This window comes from Pteronotus mesoamericanus, unplaced genomic scaffold (assembly GCF_021234165.1).
Source record: "Pteronotus mesoamericanus isolate MK-2021 breed Mesoamerican mustached bat unplaced genomic scaffold, CSHL_Meso_final scaffold_533, whole genome shotgun sequence".
NCBI lineage: Eukaryota > Metazoa > Chordata > Mammalia > Chiroptera > Mormoopidae > Pteronotus > Pteronotus mesoamericanus.
The window spans coordinates 4,374,912-4,392,141 of NW_026555320.1; the positions used below are offsets into that span (position 1 = coordinate 4,374,912).

The window sequence follows — 17,230 nt, forward strand, 5'->3', positions numbered from 1 at the left end:
GACAGGAAGGGGAAGAGAGAGAGAAACATCAACTGGTTGCCTTCTCATGTGTGCATGGTCAGGAATCGAACCAGTGACCTTTTGGTCTATGGGAGGACACTCCAACTAACTGAGCCACACTGGTCAGGGCTGTTAGCTTTTCCAAAGCTACGGAATTTTAGAGCTGGATTTGAGATACCATTAATTTTTTTAGTTTTAACATCTAAGAGATGATTTGGCACCCTTTTCCTGGTTTTCAGTTCCTTTTCTAGTCTGTGTGAATGAGATTTGGAGCCTATGCAGTTAAGTATATGTGCTGCCAATGCAAGTGCTATGCAGTTAAGTATAAAAAATCACAAATGGGTATGTGTGTTCGGGACATGGGGCATTCCTTTCTGCTCTCGTTGAAATTTGCTTCTCCCAGATGCTCCTAAGGTCGGGGAGAAAGTAGGGAAGACCCAGAGCTATTTGGATTCAGGGAGAAACCCCTCTCATGCAGTAGCTAGTTCTGTGTTCAAAACGCTTGCTGACAAGAGTGTGGTCCTGGAAAGGAATGAACACATCCTGCGCAGGGTTTAGGGGAGGAAAGAGAGCAGAGCGTACCACGGGTCCCATCCCTGGGCCCATCTAGGCTGTTCAGTTCCAGTTACTGTCAGGTCCGCGGCCTTTCGGGTAGGGAGCTGTAGGTAAGCCCTGCGGAGAGCGGGAGCACTTTTAGGACCCACCCCTTGAAGGGAGACAGACCTCGGTAGTACCCCTGCGCCTCAAGTCCCCACCCCCTGCAAGAATGCAGGCCACAAGGAGTGACCAGCGCAGCAGAGGGTCAGAGCTATTTCTGGCACCCAAGGAGGCATCAGATTCCGGCGTTCAAAGCAGGGGGAGGGGATAAGGGTCAAGCCTGAGGCGCTTCCCGGACCTCCAAGCCTGCCGGGGGGTTAGGCCTTCGTAGAAGGGCAGGTTTCCTGCCCTTCCTGCCCTCGCCTCAGTCTTCTCCATCCTTGTAATTGCCGGGCAACAAGCCCATCATCTTTGGCAGTTTGGCGGACGCTTCCTGATGGTGTTCAAGGCTTCGAAATACTCTTGATTTGCGTTCGGCGGAAATCAGGAGGGTCGAACTCAGTTGATGGGTGGCCAATTGTGGCCGGGCCAATTCTCGACGCTAATCACCCCGGGTCTCAGACGTCTCACAGGGCCCAAAGCCTTGAGTTGGGCAGGGCGTCCCTCCTCTCCCCTCCCCCACCCGGCTGGGGCGTGTCCCGGGGGACGGACCTGGCTGGCAGAGGGGCGGGGCTTCAAGTATGGGGCGTGTCTTTTCGGACGGGGGCGTGGCGGGCCAATGAACGGAGCGGCGCGGACAGGGGTGGGGCCTGTGCGCGGGTGCGGCGCGCTGCGGGCGGTGGACGCAGGCAGAAGCGGGCGTCGCGCGGACTGCCGGTCGGCGCCGCCCGGAGCTGGCCGCGGGATTGGCTGCGGTACTCGCGTGTCAGGCGGTTGCTAAGCTCCGGCCGCGCGCCCCGCCCTCGCGCTCGGCGCCCTCTCACGGCCCGGTACGTGCTCGCGCGGAGGCTGCGGTGCGGCGCTCGCGCTCCTCGGGCTCGGCGGCGGCGGCGGCGGCGGCGGCTTCGCACCGAGTCCCCAGGGAGCGGCGACGGAGGTGTCTTGCGGCCAGGAGGAGCGAGCACCTGCCCGGCCCGCCCGCCCGCCGGCGCTCGGTGAGTGCGCCGCTTGTCCTCCGCCGCTGAGCCTGGCAGCCCGGGCCCCCATCCCCGTCGCCAGCCGAGCCTCCCGAGGAACACCTGCTGCTGCTCGCATTTTGGCCCGGGGCGGGGACACAGTCGCGGACGTCCTTGCGGGTGAGGCGGCGGCACGGCCTGGGCAGAACCGCCCCCCTCCTCTCAGTCCCTAAGGCGAATGCTCGGGGCATTCGGTGGCTGGGCCCGGGGCAGCGCGCCGCGACGCTGGGCAAGGCCTCAGCCTGGCCCGCGCTCCTGGGAACGCGGGGCCTGCGCCTCGGCCGCGAGCGTATGCGGTCTGTGGACCGCCTTTTGAGCTTCCAAAGAGTGTCTCGCGGCCCAGTTGGGCGGAAGTCTGAGGACGGGACGTCGACCCTCCGCTGGAGGCAGGGAAGGGCGCCGCACCCTCTGGGTCCTGAGTTGCTCAGAACCTTGGGCTCACCTTCCTCCCACCCCCCGAACACACATACTTGAGCCTCTTTGGAAGCTTACTACCTTTTCACCTTTGACTTGGTTTTTGGAAAACCAGATTCACTCTTGTGTGTATTTGGAAAATGTCTCCAGAGAAATTGCTTTCTGGGCTTAAAATCCTTCTGCCATAAATTTCAAGTTAATTTCGTACAAACTCAACTGCTAACGTAAAATGTATGTTTTAATTTATATGACTTGAAAAGATCTTAATTTATAAACTGAGTTCAGAATTAGTTTTAATAGTGACCGTGAAATTTTGCCTTGGCGGGAGCTAGAGCCAGGGACACCACATTTATACCCTAGAGTTCTAACTTAAGAGCCCTCCCTGGCGTGTCCCTAAATAAGCAAGTAGAAGTGATTCCTGGCATGGAACCGAGACTGTGTGGTGTGTCTGGTGTTTATAGAACATAAGCCCAGATAAAGAGTTGGATGTGCTACCAGGTGTTTTGGAGTCTGGTGTAGATGGGATACTGTAACTTCATTAGGTTGTTTTGTGCTTAGTGTTCAGAGACATGATGCTTTTGGAATGTCTCTTTTAAAAAAGAATTCAACCTTGGAGGCATAAAAATCTATAAATTAAACATGAAAATGTTGAATTGAACTTTGTTTGCCTTGGAGCCAAGAAGTAAGACCCCATGGCCTGCAGGAGCCTTAAAGGAGGCTGAGGAGCCAATTCTTGCAGAAATCAGATTTGAGGAGCGAGTTGGATGCGTAGTGTGATCATGTTCAAAGTCTGTGGGATACTGTATGACTACACTATAAGCAGTACTATATAGACAGCACATACCTGGTTGGAACATGAAAGCTTGTGTTGTTGTGTGGCTTTGTTGAAAGAGGCAGAGGGCAAGTCCTCACTGTTCTGAAAATTTAATTTGGCACATATATTCATTTATTTTAAACAAATATTTGGCCATACTACCGGCTAAATTCTCTGGTAGGTCCAGAAGACCCATGCAAAAGAGGCTGGTTCTGCCCTTCAGGAATGCAGTTTGCTGGACAGTGGGGGTTGGGGAACCTTTGATTGAAGGTGTCTTGCCTGCTCAGTTGCTCACATGGTACTTTGGGAGCCTGAGGAGAGGGGAAATTCCTGAGCTGAGGCTTACAGGGCCAGAAAGGTTGGGCCCAGGGAACCACATGTACATGAGTGCCTAAAATAGCACCTGTGAGTCCTTCAGCTTGACAGTTGGGAGGCCTGGGCCTTTCTTGTGCTGAGGAGTTCAAACTCCACATTCAGGGTTCAGGAGCCTGGGTAAGCTTTTCATCAGTGGAGCGGTGTGGTCCGAACCTGTGTTTAGAGAGACCTTGCTGGTGGCCACATGAGTAGTGCCAGGGACTTACAGTCAGGGCCTCTGGCTGTAGGGTCGGCCTGGTGGAGAGAAATGAGGGAGGAGGAGCTGGCTGAGAAGAGGCTGAAAAGGTGAAGTAGAAGGGATGCCAAGCTGTTCAGGGGAGGAGCCTGCATTCAGGAATGTGTGGGTCAGAAGCCTAAGCGTAACCAAGAATTTTAACCGCCTCCTCTGCAAAGTTTGCTGGTGCCTGTTAAACACTGAGAATGGTGGGGCTTGGAGGGACCCTGGGGCCACTTTGGGATTGTTGTTTAGGTAAGGAGAGGCAAGGCATTTGATTTTTAAAAACTTTGCCACTTCAACTTGGGGCATTGTATTTTTTGTTGGCTGGGGCTGGTGAATTGACCTGAGAGTAGACATGTGTTCATACTGAGGCGGATGAGAGTGCATTCAGCTCTTTACCTCACAGCTCATCCAGCCTTGCCTGCGGTCTAGGTCAATAACGCAACAGACCTCCGTCAGCTGCGCTTGGTGGCCTGGAGAGTTTTTGCTCTGTGTGCACCACCGCTGATGCTTAGGAGAATCCTTTATTCGGGCTGAGGAGACTGAGTCATACGTGAAGGAATGTTCCCAAGGTCCTATGGCTGTCATGTGGCAGAGTTAGGATTTGAATTCAGGTTGAGTATTTGGCTATACCCAATGGCATTTGTTTTGCAACAAAATGACACTAATAATGACCTGGGTTGAGTGCTTCTCTGGTGGAGACCAAGCCCTGGTTCCTGGTGGTGGGCAGAATGCCAGGACGACATAAGGAAGGTGATTAGGAACCCACGTGGAACTCCAGGAACAGGCCGTGAAGGACCATTCTCAGAAACGAGGGCTTGGCAGGACCTCCCTGGGGCCTGTGCGTGCTGGTTACTCTGGGCACGATAATGGAGTAAGCCACGGAGCTTGGGTCCTAGGCTGGGGAGGGCAGACTTTAGGGCAGCACTGCTTTGGAGCAGGACCTTCAAGAAGGATTAATGGTTTGATTGGTGAAGAGGTGGTGGCAGGAAGGTCACAACTCTGGAAGGAAAAGAGGTGGGTAGAGGCAAGGGGTAGGAGATAGAAGACTGGGCATCTTTTCTGTATGTTCTGGAAGGTTGGTTGGGTTGGAGCCAGAATGCCACATGGAGGAGTTTGGACTAACATAGAGAGAATCCTGAAGGTGTTGGGCACAGCTGTGGTGGGAGCTGCTCTTGGCTTTACGATGTGAGCCCCAGGGTGAGTATGGAGACTGGACTAGAGGCAAGTTGGTTACTGCTCCCATGGGGAGACAGCGGACCTGGACAAGGACGGTGGTCAGCAGGGGAATGGAGAGAGAGAAAGAAGGTCCAAGATGAGTCAGCTCAGCAGACGTTAGGGACCCGACTGTTGCTGGTGTCATCAGGGGTATACTACTGTGTGGAAGGGCAAGGAGGTGACCGTGAGGAGACAAGGATGTAAGGCAGCATCAGGCAAGCTCTGGTGAGGACTTGAGAGACTCAGAATACAGAGGGCACCCTGTACTGCAGAAAGTGGGGAAGGCTTGAACCTTTGCGGCAGGGGGGCAAGATGGAGGGCTGTCCTTGGCTGAGCAAAAAAGGGCGGAGGAGAGAAGAACAGGCTATGTCTGAGGACTAAGGAGTGGACAGGCCAAGAGCCAAAGGAAGTATCCTCTGGGGGGAAATAGGACAGAAGTTTGACCTGAAGGCTGAGCAGGGCCAGTGGTGAGCCCCTGGTTCTGAGTGGGGCAGTGCCTGTGCCCTTGGTAGGTAGGGGTGAGAAGTCAGGAGTACCAGCTTGGAATGTCACAAGGGGGCGGTTGAAGGAGATAGACCGTTGTTGCAGAGAGTAATGTTGAGGAACGGGTGAACTTATGAAGGGGAAAGCCTGATTTGTTGACCCGCTAGGGTGTGGTAGGGGACCATTGTGTTTTAAAATATCTGCGTTGGGGAGACCCAGAATCATGAGGGGGTGATAGGGACTTAGGCTGGGAAAAAATTGCCATTGGCTAAGAGACTTGATCTGTGCTGGGCAAACTAAGGGTGACCCATGGTGGTGTGAAGACAGAGCCCTTTTACCTGTACTTGCCTTTTTGAGTGGATTTACTTTGATTATAGTCTCCTTTCATATTTTCAATGATTTTATTTATTTATTTTTAGAGAGGGGAAGAGGGAAAAAGATCAATGTGTGGTTGCCTCTTGAGTGCCCCCTACTAGGGACCTGGTTTGCTACCCAGGCATGTGCCCTGATTGGGAATCGAACCAGCAACCCTTTGGTTCACAGGACGGCGCAGAATGCACTGAGCCACACCAGCCAGGGCTAATCATAGCCTTCTTGATAAGAGTTTGACAAACAGCCTAGCGGAGTGGCAAGTTGTGATAGACCCGTTTTGTAGATGGGCAAGAATATGAGTGAGGCCTTGTGATTTTTTTTCTAGCCTGTATAGAAAGTGAGTAATGAGATGTTTGTTCAATATCCAGGTTCCCAGGTGTGCTGTTTAAATTTGGGCCACTGCAGAGTGTGACTGCTTGGAGGCACCCGGAGTATCAAGTAAGAAATGCGGGCATGAACATTTAGGGGGACTCAGGTGGGGACTAGAGAGAGACATTATGGAATGTCAAGGGGTCTCAAAGTGAGAATGGATTCAGGTAGTGTATTTTTCAGTGTGTCCTGTGTGTTAGTCAAGAATTTCTCCCTTACCCTGGCCGGTGTGGCTCAGTGGGTTTGAGCATTGTCCTGTAAACCAACAGGTTGAGGGTTCGATCCCCAGTCAGGGCACATACCTAGGTTGTGGGTTTGATCCCTAGTCAGGGTGCATATGGGAGGCAACAGATAGATATTTTTCTCTCACGGTGTTTTTTTTTCCTTCTCTCCCCTTCCCACTAAAATCAATAAACATATTAAAAAAATTTTTTTCTCCTCCTTTTCTGGAGTAGATTTTCCTCCTGCTCCATGTTCAAGAGTGTTTTCTGTGCCTTTGCCAGTGTTAGTGTGCAGTTGCTTCTGAAGCCCCCATCTTTTTCTACTTTTCCTACATTGACTCTCCAGACCTGAAGTCAGGTGATGGCAGTTTTCAATATACAAGTGATTGGTTACTTACCAGTAGGTCTTTGTGTGTCCATTCCACTGGATATTAATTTAAAGCAGTTTTCCCATGAGTTTCATAATCTGCTCTGCCTTTTGGCTAGCCCTCTCCCCTCTGATCATTAGTAATACTGCTCAGATAGCAATTTCTATAAGGAGAATTTTAGAGTAGTTTACAAAATTATACCAGCCAGAGGGCTTCATTTAGCCATAATAAATAGGGTTTCTTCTTTTCCTATTTCTGTTTTTAAATAAAAAAAAAATATTTATTGATTTGAGAGAGAGAAAAAAAATGTTGTTCTACTTAATTTATGCATTCATGGATTGATTCTTGTATATGCCCTGACTGGGGATTGAACCTGCAATGCTGATGTATTGGGAATGATGCTCTAACCAGCTGAGCTACCTGGCCAGGGTTTATTTTCTTGTATCTTAGGTTCGATAGCTAAGCATTTTCTTTGCCTTGCTCTGGGTCCAGAGTGGAAATATGGATTGGATGTAGTGGTACGATCTCATAAACTGAGGGTTTCTGAGTTGGTAAAGCTGTTTGTACTGTGTACTCTGTTGGAATGGAGTAAATCTGAATGGAACTTGAGCAATATGTTAATTTATATTTATATTTTTAAAGCAGGATTCTAGTGGGAACAATCAGCTGAATATAAAAAAGTCACTTTTATGACTGAATGTTTTTATCGTACACATCATGAGTGTACTTACTAATGTTGGGGTTTTGCTTCTCATTTATACCTTCTTGAGCTGATTGTTTTCTAAAATACTGTCTAAATTTTAGACATCGGAATTAATTATATATTTTTGAAACTGCCTGTAATTTTTAGCCATAGATTGGCTCTTTAGAAAACACTCATTTTGTCACCCTTTGACAAAGAAGGGTGACTAATTGGTGGTGTGGGGAGGAGATGCACGGGCATTCCCCGCTTCCTTTGGAGTCAGTTATTGGGGTGTAATTCTGTTTCAGTTGTGGGCATTCACCAGTGTTGGTTCCCCCTTTTCCTGCAGGGCCTCTGCACTCCAGGAGGATAAGGCTTATAGAGCAGCCTAGCACTAGAAGGTGATGTAAGGTACTTAGAAAGAGAGACTTCCGCAAAAGAAAGATAATGGGTAATAAACACCTACTTGGCAAAATGATTAACCATGGAATTTTAAAACTATAGTGGGGAAAAAGCTGTGTCAAATAATATACATATTTAAAATAAGAAATGAGAAAGATGGAAGTAGAAAGAAAAGGAAAAATCTCTTCGCCCCCCCCCCCCCCCGTTATTCTTTAAATAGGAAATGCCAACACATGGTACAAATTCAAAAAGTTCAAAAGCATAATATAAGGGAAAGAAATTTTTATTTTATCCATTCCCTCGGTCCCCAGTTCTCCACCCCAGGAGCATCTGTTCTTTCCGGGCTCCTGTGTGTCCCCAGAGATGGCCCCTGGGTAGCACTTATTACTAAGTTTAGGTTAGAGTATAGATTTAATTTTTATCCTGCTTTCCCCCTCCTGGCATTATAGCATGAACACTGTCCTATAAATAGGCCATTTTTTGATGGTTAACCTGTCCCCAGTTCTTATTTGGATAAGTAGTTTCCAACTTTGGTTATAAGTACTGTTGTAATTAACATCTTTGTGCATAAAGCTGTTTCAGAATCTTTTTCTTATCATATTAAATATAAAGCTTGTGAAAAAGTGAGATGTTGCATTATATAGGAGTACACCTACTTAAGCAGGGCAGGTTTGTATTAGTTTTTGTATGTTTTTTTAGTCCCTTTTCTGTGACTTGCATGGGTGTGCAGTTTTCATTGCCATGTAGAGGCTCAGACTCGATGTTTCCTGCGATTGGGGGTATGTGTGGCCACAGATTTGTTCCACCTAAAGCAGTCATAGCCCTTGGATGCTCTTAAGTATAGATGAATGTGCCAGCTGAGGGGAGCCCAAGGATGAGAATGAGCAAAGAACTTGGAAGGATGTGTCATATTCAGGGAAATAGTGTCCAGTGCCCAACTTGGTCACTTGGTTTGGCATTTGCTCTTCATTTCTGTGTATGTTGAGTTTTTGTATATGGAGTATGGGAATCTACAAACGAGAAGTGCCACTTATAGGGTTCTTTCTAATAGTTGGTATGTATGTATTGAAGCAAATGAGGGGCATTGGAAGATGTTTGTTTTTGCAAGTGATACGGTCATTAACTTTTACTGTGCTTCTCACTGTGCTGGGAGCATTGCCCCTCCCTCCCCCCCATTCAGGGGTTGATCTGGGATTTTTTTTCTTTTAATTTTTTTAATTTTTAGAGAGAGGGGAAGAAAAGGAAAGAAACATCGATGTGTGGTTGCATTTCATGCACCCTCTGCTGGGGACCTGGCCTGCAACCCAGGCATGTGCCCCTACCTTGGGAATTGAACTGGTGACCCTTTGGTTCGTAGGCCAGCATTCAGTCCACTGAGCCACACCAGCCAGAGCTTGATCTGGGATTATTTAAGAAGCTTCCCAAGGTTGTCTATGGCAGAAGTGAACCAGTTCTTTGTTGACTTAAACACCTCTTTTATTTAGCTCACTTGTTCTCCAGGGTTGGGGTTGATTCTCTGTTTTTGCCAAGGAAAATGATATAGTCAATAATGGAATTCCAAATATCATTTCCTTTTTATTTGGCTATTAATCAGATCCCAGGCCACATCCATTTTCTGGGCGCTTGTTTTACTATGGAATGCTTCCAAAAAACGTGTATGTCTTATCACTATAAATGCCTTTGTATACTTCTGCTTAGCTGGTAGGCTGTCTTTGCATTGGATTTACCCTGACCTCAGGGAGCTTTGCTTACTGGCTTTTTTAATACTGGAGACCTGCCTCATGAGTAGCCCTTGAGCAGGGGTGGATTCTGAGTCCTGTGGAAAACAAGGAAGTGTAGAGAACTTTGCTCTACCTGTTTGTTCAGCATGTCTCAATAAGTGTCTTGTATTTTTAGATTTTTGAGCAGTGTTGCTGAGATTGAATTGCCTGAGTAGGGAAACTTGGTAGGAGGAGACTAGAAGAGAAGCTCTTTATTAAAGATCTAAAAATAGAATTCATTAAAGTCACAAATAGATAACAGGATTCTTGTCTTGCTCTCCCCTTCTCTGGGTTTATGCTGCCAGCTGTTGCTTCTGCTTACCTGGAAAAGATCACAATATTTTGTCAGAAGGGTCAACAGTAGAGACTTAAAACACTGTGTTTGCCAGTCTGAAGATGTACTTTTTCCAGTTTTAAAAGTAGCTTGAAAAGTGACTGGATTCCTTGGTGCTGGAAAGAAATCCTTAGCAGGAAAAGTTTGTTGTTCTGCTTGCAGTGCCAGCCCTGAGCTTATGGGGCCTGTGGTATCCTGTCCCCTCAGAGCCCTGAGTGTCCTTCCCTTCTGGCTGGGCATTGCTGACTCTGAGAGCGGACTCCTGTGCAGGCCATTTCATTCACCTGATTTAATCAGATGGCACCTCAGGTCTCCGTTCTGGTTTTTTCCAGGAGGGGTCCCTTTTTGATTTATGCAGCTGGAAAGGAAAATGGCTGCTCATGTTTTATTCTTATGGAGGCCTCTCGCTCTCCAGGCTGTCTGTGCCCTTTCCCTCCGTGCGAGAGGGTGAAGGAATGTCCTGGCCTCCCCTTTCTCCTCCTGCTGAGCTTCCAGGGAGAATGGGACCCATTGTGGGCTGTGCCCGCAGGCGCAGCCTCTGCCTCAGTGTCGGAGCCCTGGCCTCCTCTGCGGTTACTGGGTGCTGAGGATCCGGGGGTGCAAGCAGTTGCTTCCTCACGTGCTGCCCTACTGTTCAGGAGTGTTCTGAGGGGGGGCTCGTGCTTTGCTGGCCCCTGATTTTGTCATGTTTTGATACACATTCTTGTGGACCCCTTTGCGGGCCTGAGCTCCCTCTTGCAGCAGCTCTGAGGCCGTACTTAGAGAGGCAGGCCTGCTTCCCCCATGGGTGGCTGAGGAACGGCTGGGCACAGGGGGCTGGGCAAACCCTGCTGAATCCACTGGGAGGCGTATGATTTTGCTATTTTTTCCCCCCGTATGAAATTTGACCTTTTTTTTTTCTTTTCAGTTGTCTCCATTTTGATTTCTTGTTTTTTAAATTTATTTTGGCCTTTAACTATATCTCAACAAGTCTGGGAAATACTGTTTTGGCTTAATCAACTGTAGAACTCGTTGAAGATGTGAAATGCTCTAGAATGTGATTCTTCAGGTAAAGGAAGCCAGAGGGACTCAGCTTTGTATGTAAAAAAAAACCAATCCCAAACAGGTTTGCTCTTTCCTACAAATCTAACTGCCTCACTAATGAGGCAGATCTTTCCCTGACCTCAGGCCGCTGCGTCCATAGGGAAAAAATACGTGAGGTACTTGTGGTTTGGTGAATGGACAGCTAGAGAGACCACCAGCTGCTGCTTTTTCAGGGGCATTGGCTTCAGACAAGGGAGCCAGATGTGAAATCAGCTGCTGTGCTTCAGTAGGTCCTGTGAAGAGCAGATGAGTCAGCGGATGGTGGAGGGGGGGCGGCAGTGGAGGGCCAGCTCAGGCCACCCCGGGGTTGGCGAAGGGATTTTCTCCACGAGGTGTCTGTGATTACCTGGGGGCACTGCTGAGAAATTTGTTCCTCTGGAATCTGCATAGGTAGACTTTGGAATAGTCCTGGAATTGTTCTTGATCTTGTGAGCAAAAAATTCCATCCTTTCCATGATGCTTCAGAATGTATGTATGATTTTGTTGTCTTCCCTGGAAGTGTCTTGTGAAAGAAACAGCTGGCACCGGCACCGGCACCGGCACCGCCCTGGACGTTTGTCTGCCTCCTACCTTTCGTCTTCTTTTATCACAGGAAAAAAAATCTTTTTTATCTTATCCTGCCTGAGCAGAGCGATACATTTTTTTCCTCCTTTTTAGGATTAGGAGCAGCATGTTGTTTTTATCAAATAGAGCAATGAGACACAGTGCTGGGCTGAGCTTGCACTGCGAATGCTGGCACTGGTTATAAGATAGTATTGCGTTTCTAAAGGAGAACTTTTCCTTTGAGACGGTGCCTGGTCATTCTATGGTATTTGGTCATGACTTCCCAAGAGGTACAGTCTTCCCACTGAGGACCTTTTCTTTTTGGCGAGACAGGCAAGACTTTTGGCACAAGGGCGATGAGGTTGGACGATAAAAACACTGAGTGCTCTCAGCAGTAGAAATTTGGGCCTGAGGAAGAAACTTATCAGAGGTACTGAGTCCCCTGGGACCCCTCCCACCCTGATGTGGCTTTAAGCAAAGCCTTTGATCTCTGCCTCAGTAAAATTGGGACAGAATATCTTCCTCATAGCTGCTCTAGTAATGTGCCCTGAACCTCTCCGTAACTGCCACTTGTTACCATTGCACCTGTCCTTTTTCTTTCTGGTGTAAACCAAGAGTATGATATTTAATAAAGGCTGGACATATTTTTTAGGTTGGGTGATGAGTTCAGGGGTGTTTTTCTATTGTGCTTTATAATTACATATGTGATTAGTTATTTTACATATACCAAGTATTTCAGTAAGAAAACAAACCTAGACATGAGCCCATTGGTCCCTCCCAGAAAACCGCTCCGGCTTGACTGCCCGCTCACCCGCGGAGCTGTGAGTGCTGCGGTGCCTCACTGGGGCCAGCCGTGCTGGGGGCACTGGCCCTGTCCCAGAGAGAAAAGGACCGCAGGAGTTTGAGGATGAAGGTCTCTGTAACGTAGACAACGTTGTTTAGATCCTTGAGTTTCTTTGACGTGCCCAGGTTTGTTTTCTTGAACTTTGCTGGTGAAGGGGAAGGAGCGTAGACCCACTGGCAAGATTGCCATGTGCGTTGAGTGACTGGGCGTGCTCTGTTTTCTTTTTTGTAAGATGTTTATTTCTGTTTGAGTTATTAACAGCAATGCCTGTCCAGTGTGAAAAGCCCTTGGTTTTCACATGGGTACACATACACCTATTTTTTCCTCATGTGGCCACATGACTTCCTGACTGGGTGACTTATAATAACTTCAGCGTTTCAGCCAGCAGATGCATTAGCATGAGAACTGGAGAGCGCGAGTGCTCCTGGCTGAACGCTGGCCACAGCGGATTCTGCTCCTGGACCTGCAATTCAGCTGAGCTGTAGGGCTGAAACTCTTTAGAACAGGAATTTGAAGGTTTTTAAATGTATTTTGTTAATAGAGAACTTAATGTGGAAAGTCTGAACTGTGCTCTGTAAAGGCAGCATCCTCCCTGGCAGCCTGAGCTATCTGGGGCTTCCCTGACTCCTTGAAGAAGGCGCTGTATTTTTTGATTCTGTGTTGAGGGGCAGCTGCCTGCGGGTCCTGGGAGGCAAAGGCTTCAGCTGGTTTCCAGATAGTGAAAGGCATTTGGTCTCTGCTCACCTTTGTGTTAAGAGGCCACTGAGGGTCCAGCTGTTGGCTGTTATCAGATAAGAAAATGACAGGACCACCAGAGGGGAGCTTAAAACAAAGCCCTAAGTGCACACTCTAAATCCTCTAATAGGGAAGAGGGAAGCAGAGCCCACAGGGCTGCTCCCAGGGCAGGTGGGCCACTGGCTGGAGCGGATCTCGGGGGAGCAGAAGCAGCCCCACTGTGGAGGCAGGTCCAGCTCTCGCAGGCATTCTGGGCTCCGTGTCCCGGTGGGAGACCGCTGGCCTCGGTAGTTTCATTTCGGTTTTGGACCTGGGGAGAAGAAGGCGGGACACACAGTGGTGCGCCTAGTGATGTCCACGGTCCTTAGCTAGTCTGCTCGGGTAGGTTGTCTGGAGCACAGGACTGTTGCACAGAGAGATTGTAAGTGACTGTATTGAGGATATTTGTATTTTGTATATGTATTTTAAGGTGTTTGTGTCAGGTCCTTTCTAAGTGCTTTACATGTGTTAGCTCACTGAATGAATATGTTTATAATTGGAAAAAGTTAAAGAAAAAGGAATATGATCTAGGAAGTGTTTAAGATTAAATGGTGACTCTTAAGGAGCCTTCCATGATAGGCTAGCCTGTGGACTACGGAGGGTAGTCACCTGAAGCCTGGTCCCTGGCAAGTGACCATAGGCAGGGTTCCTCTGATTCATCGGGGCGAGGGCAGGGGTGGCTAGGCCCGTCTCAGAGGGTGAGGTGAGGAATTGGGGAGAGGACTGTGGGGAGATGGCAGACACTTTAGATTACTTTCAAAGCCAAGCCAACTTTTGGGTGCACACAAATGTGTCTGTGACCTGTGGGGCCATTTTCTGTCCCTGATGCCGTGCTTTAGGTGATTCTGATGGGGCCTGAGAGATGGGGTTTTAGGGACTGGTCAACGTGAACCATGGGGATCCTTTTACTTTGGTGACGCTTTGAATGAGGGTGCAGGGGGCCCTTGGGGATGGCTGAGGAAGCTGCAGGAGGGCGATTAGAGAAGGGGAACCGTGGAAAGGGGAGGGGCGGGAGAAGCGGAGGAGCTTTTCCTAGTTTGGTGTGTTAATCCCTAAATCAGCTGGAGGAGATAGGAGCCCAGGGGTTACTGTCTGGGGATAGTGAGGGATGGGGCCTGGGGGCCACTGTGCCGCCAAGTCTCCGAGTGGTGCAGAGACTGCGGCCAGCCCTGAGGTGATGGAGTCCCAGCGCAGACCAGCCAGCCTCCAAGCAGAAACGGGCAGTGAGGTGGACTAGCCCAGGGCAAGTGCCTGGGAGGCAGCGGCAGTGTGCTTGGGGTGGGAGGGAGGGCAAGTGAAGCCTTTAGGGCATGGGATTTGGGAAAATCTGCAGTGGAGAGAGTAATGACCGGCGGGGTGGGGGGGGCACATTGGGATTTTGGGGCACTCAGTTAAACACACCTTTACCTCTGGGCACCAGCTGAGAGATGGAGAAAGAAGCCATTCAGGTGGCTACAGTGTTAGCTTAACAACCAGCAGAGCTGTTGCAGGGCAGGGAACCTGGGTGAGCAGCCCTTGGGGGTTCCTAATACCAGACCCCGGAGTTAAAGTGAGGGGGCCACCTTCTCTGTTTGTCATTCCTGACTGGATCTTCTTCCTGTGTGTGCTGCTTTGCAAAGTCTCCAAGCTCTTCCAGGCTTGGTTTTATATTTACTTTATCTTATTAAAATATTTGTTTAACTTTTAAAAAAACTAGTATAAAATAAAACAAAGAGAAAACAAGACCCCCTGCCCCTACAGAAAAGTATAGCTTAGCAAGTTATAAGAGACAGAGCTTTGCTGAGCCCAGAAGAGGTCTTTCCGAGGGCCCCATCCCTGCCACAGCCCCCTTTCTTCTTTCCAAAGGGGACCCCCTTCCTCTCTCGCTGTATCCATTTCTTTATGTTTCTTTATGACTTTGTCTCCCAAACGTGTATCCTCAGGCACTGTAGTATTGTTTTGTCCATTTAAAAAACTTAGTATATCTTTGAAGTCATTTAATCTAGTTTCCCTCTCTATTCCTCTTCCTTATAATTATCTGCTGAAGACCCTGGGCCCTTGGACCGGTGGAGTTTGCCATAGTTCAGATGTGGCAGATTGTGCAGTTCAGGGTTCAGTTCAGCCGTTCTCCCAGTTTCCTGCGACTGGCAGCTGGATCCAGAGGCCTGGGCAGCCTCAGGTTTGGTCCCTTTGGCAAGACTGCGTAGTTGGGTCTTCCCTCCAAAGTGCTGCTCTGTTCTTGTTCCGTGCTTGGCTCATAGCAGGGACCCAGAGCACTGCCTACCTCTGTGGGACGATGGGGGTGGGGGGTATGGGGGGGGTCTGGCGCTTGGGGAATGGCTCTGTGGTGGCCCTGCAGTCCTTGTCAAACCAGTCTCCCCAGCCTCCCAGCGAGGAAAAGCCTGCGTGTCTCCTCTGGCCCAGTTCCCTGGGGCGGGCTCACCATGCTGGCCCCTCTCTGTTCCTCCCAGGCTCCCTTCACATTGTCCCTTCTCTTAACTCTCAGCTCCCCGTCGTTTCATTACCTGTCCCTTCTGCTGTCTTCTTTCTTCAACTCTCCTCTCCTCTTTTCTCCCCTTGTGTGTAGGGTGTTCTTTAAGAGGGATTGAAGCTCAGAAGGGATTCGCATCGTGCTCGATTGCTCATCATCTGGGGGACCATGGAAGCCCTTGGTTTACCCACCTGTGAAATGGAGGTGTTAGTCCTGATGACGTAAATGGTTGCTTCAAACTCTGTCCTATGGTAATTGTGTTTTTACAAATTTTCTTTGTGTTTGAAAGCTATTTTATAGGAGTTTCCTGCTTCTCTATTTAGGGCACAGCCTCAGCAGTAAGAATGTGGAGTTCCAGGTGGGGCTTAGCCAGAATCTAGCCTTTCCCCATACCTGTGCCATCAGGCCATGTGGGCCAGGTGGACAGAGGGAGGCCCTGTAGGCAATGGTCATGGCCTCACCCACTCTGGGGGCAGGGACTGGCCTTGGAGAACAGGGGGGCGTGTCAGCTGCCAGTGCTGCTGCCTGCCGTGCTGGCAGGTGGCTGAAGACATGGGCATGAGGAGGGCCGGAGAGATGGCTTCCGCGTGAGAGGAGGCCCAGGCTCCAGGCCCAGGAGCTGTCAGCTGGTCGTAGCTTTCTTGTGTGCGAGTGCACCCCGGTTTACCCCAGAATTTGATGGGCAGCCCAAGCCTGTGCCTGGTACGAGGGTCACTCTGCTGTCCTCGGGGACAGAGCCGCTGCCTGATTCCCTTTTGCTGTGAGGATCTGGGGGAAAGGGCTGTGTGCATGTCTGGCCTGGCCTGTCCCTTCGTGTTATACCGAGCCATGCCCGTCAGGTGGGAATTGCCCCTGAGAAAGAGGTGTCATGCAGTGTACCAGGATTTACCGGCCTTTTCCCCAGGGCTGTGACACTTAAATGTGCCTGCGGTGTTTTTGTCGTGCTATTATTTCACACATTTAACATTTCATTTATTTTATACTTAAGTAATTTTGAAGCCAAATAGATTCAGATTTTTGCCTCCTTCAGGTCAACTCAAGTTGCTTAGGCCTAAGGAGGTAGCCCAGGTTTATGTGCGCGCGCGTGCGTGTCTTGCTTGGAATCCCTGTTTCTGAGGGCTGTCCTCTGAGGCGGAGAATGCAAGGAATTCCAGAGGCAGGGATGCGTGGGGTGTGCGGGTGGAGGGCTGGGGAGACCGGCGGACCCTGCCCGGGGGCGCGGAGGCGTGGAGGTCAGCAGGCCAGCAGCTGGCAGTGCGCGGTGGGGCGCGGCCCTTCCTGCGTGAGACGCCTGTGTTGCTGCGTTGAAACAGAATTCCCCAGAATACGGTGAGGCTAGGGCTGCAACCATGGCTGTCGCTCAGGTGGGGAAGCAGCAGTTAAAGCCATGCTTTCTGGCGTTCTTTGGCGATTGGCTGGCAGGAAGGGTCCTTAGAGGGAGCACTTGCTTTTGTGTCAGGTGTTGACAGGGAGCAGGCACGTGCCAGGCCCCAGCCACGTGCCAGGCCCCAGCCACAATTACGCCAGACCAGAGCTGAGTTTTCTCATTTTTTAGGCTTTGAAAAATCTACTCCTTTACAGATAAAGATGTTTCACTGAATCTCTTGGTAGCTAGTAGTGTTTGACTTTCCTGACATCACTATTTTTATAAAAATTGAAGCATCATTTATATGTAGCAGAATGTATAAATCATAAATGTATGAATGGACACATATTTACTTATGTGTGCATTTGGTGGACATTTGGGTTGTTCCAGTTTTTGACCACTGTACATG

At 49.4% G+C, this 17,230-nt stretch overlaps 1 protein-coding gene across 7 annotated transcripts in view; it reads left to right on the forward strand.

Annotated features, from left to right (window-relative positions):
* Nucleotides 1–1,428: 1,428 nt before the first annotated feature.
* DAG1 (dystroglycan 1) overlaps nucleotides 1,429–17,230 on the forward strand; it is a 50,451-nt gene continuing 34,649 nt past the window's right edge. For 2 of the 7 annotated variants that reach the window (XM_054594642.1, XM_054594646.1), the window contains exons 1-2: nucleotides 1,708–1,832; nucleotides 5,974–6,043. The gene's annotated coding sequence lies outside the window, so the exon portion shown is untranslated. The other 5 variants (XM_054594644.1, XM_054594643.1, XM_054594648.1 and 2 more) reach the window with 5 other exon arrangements.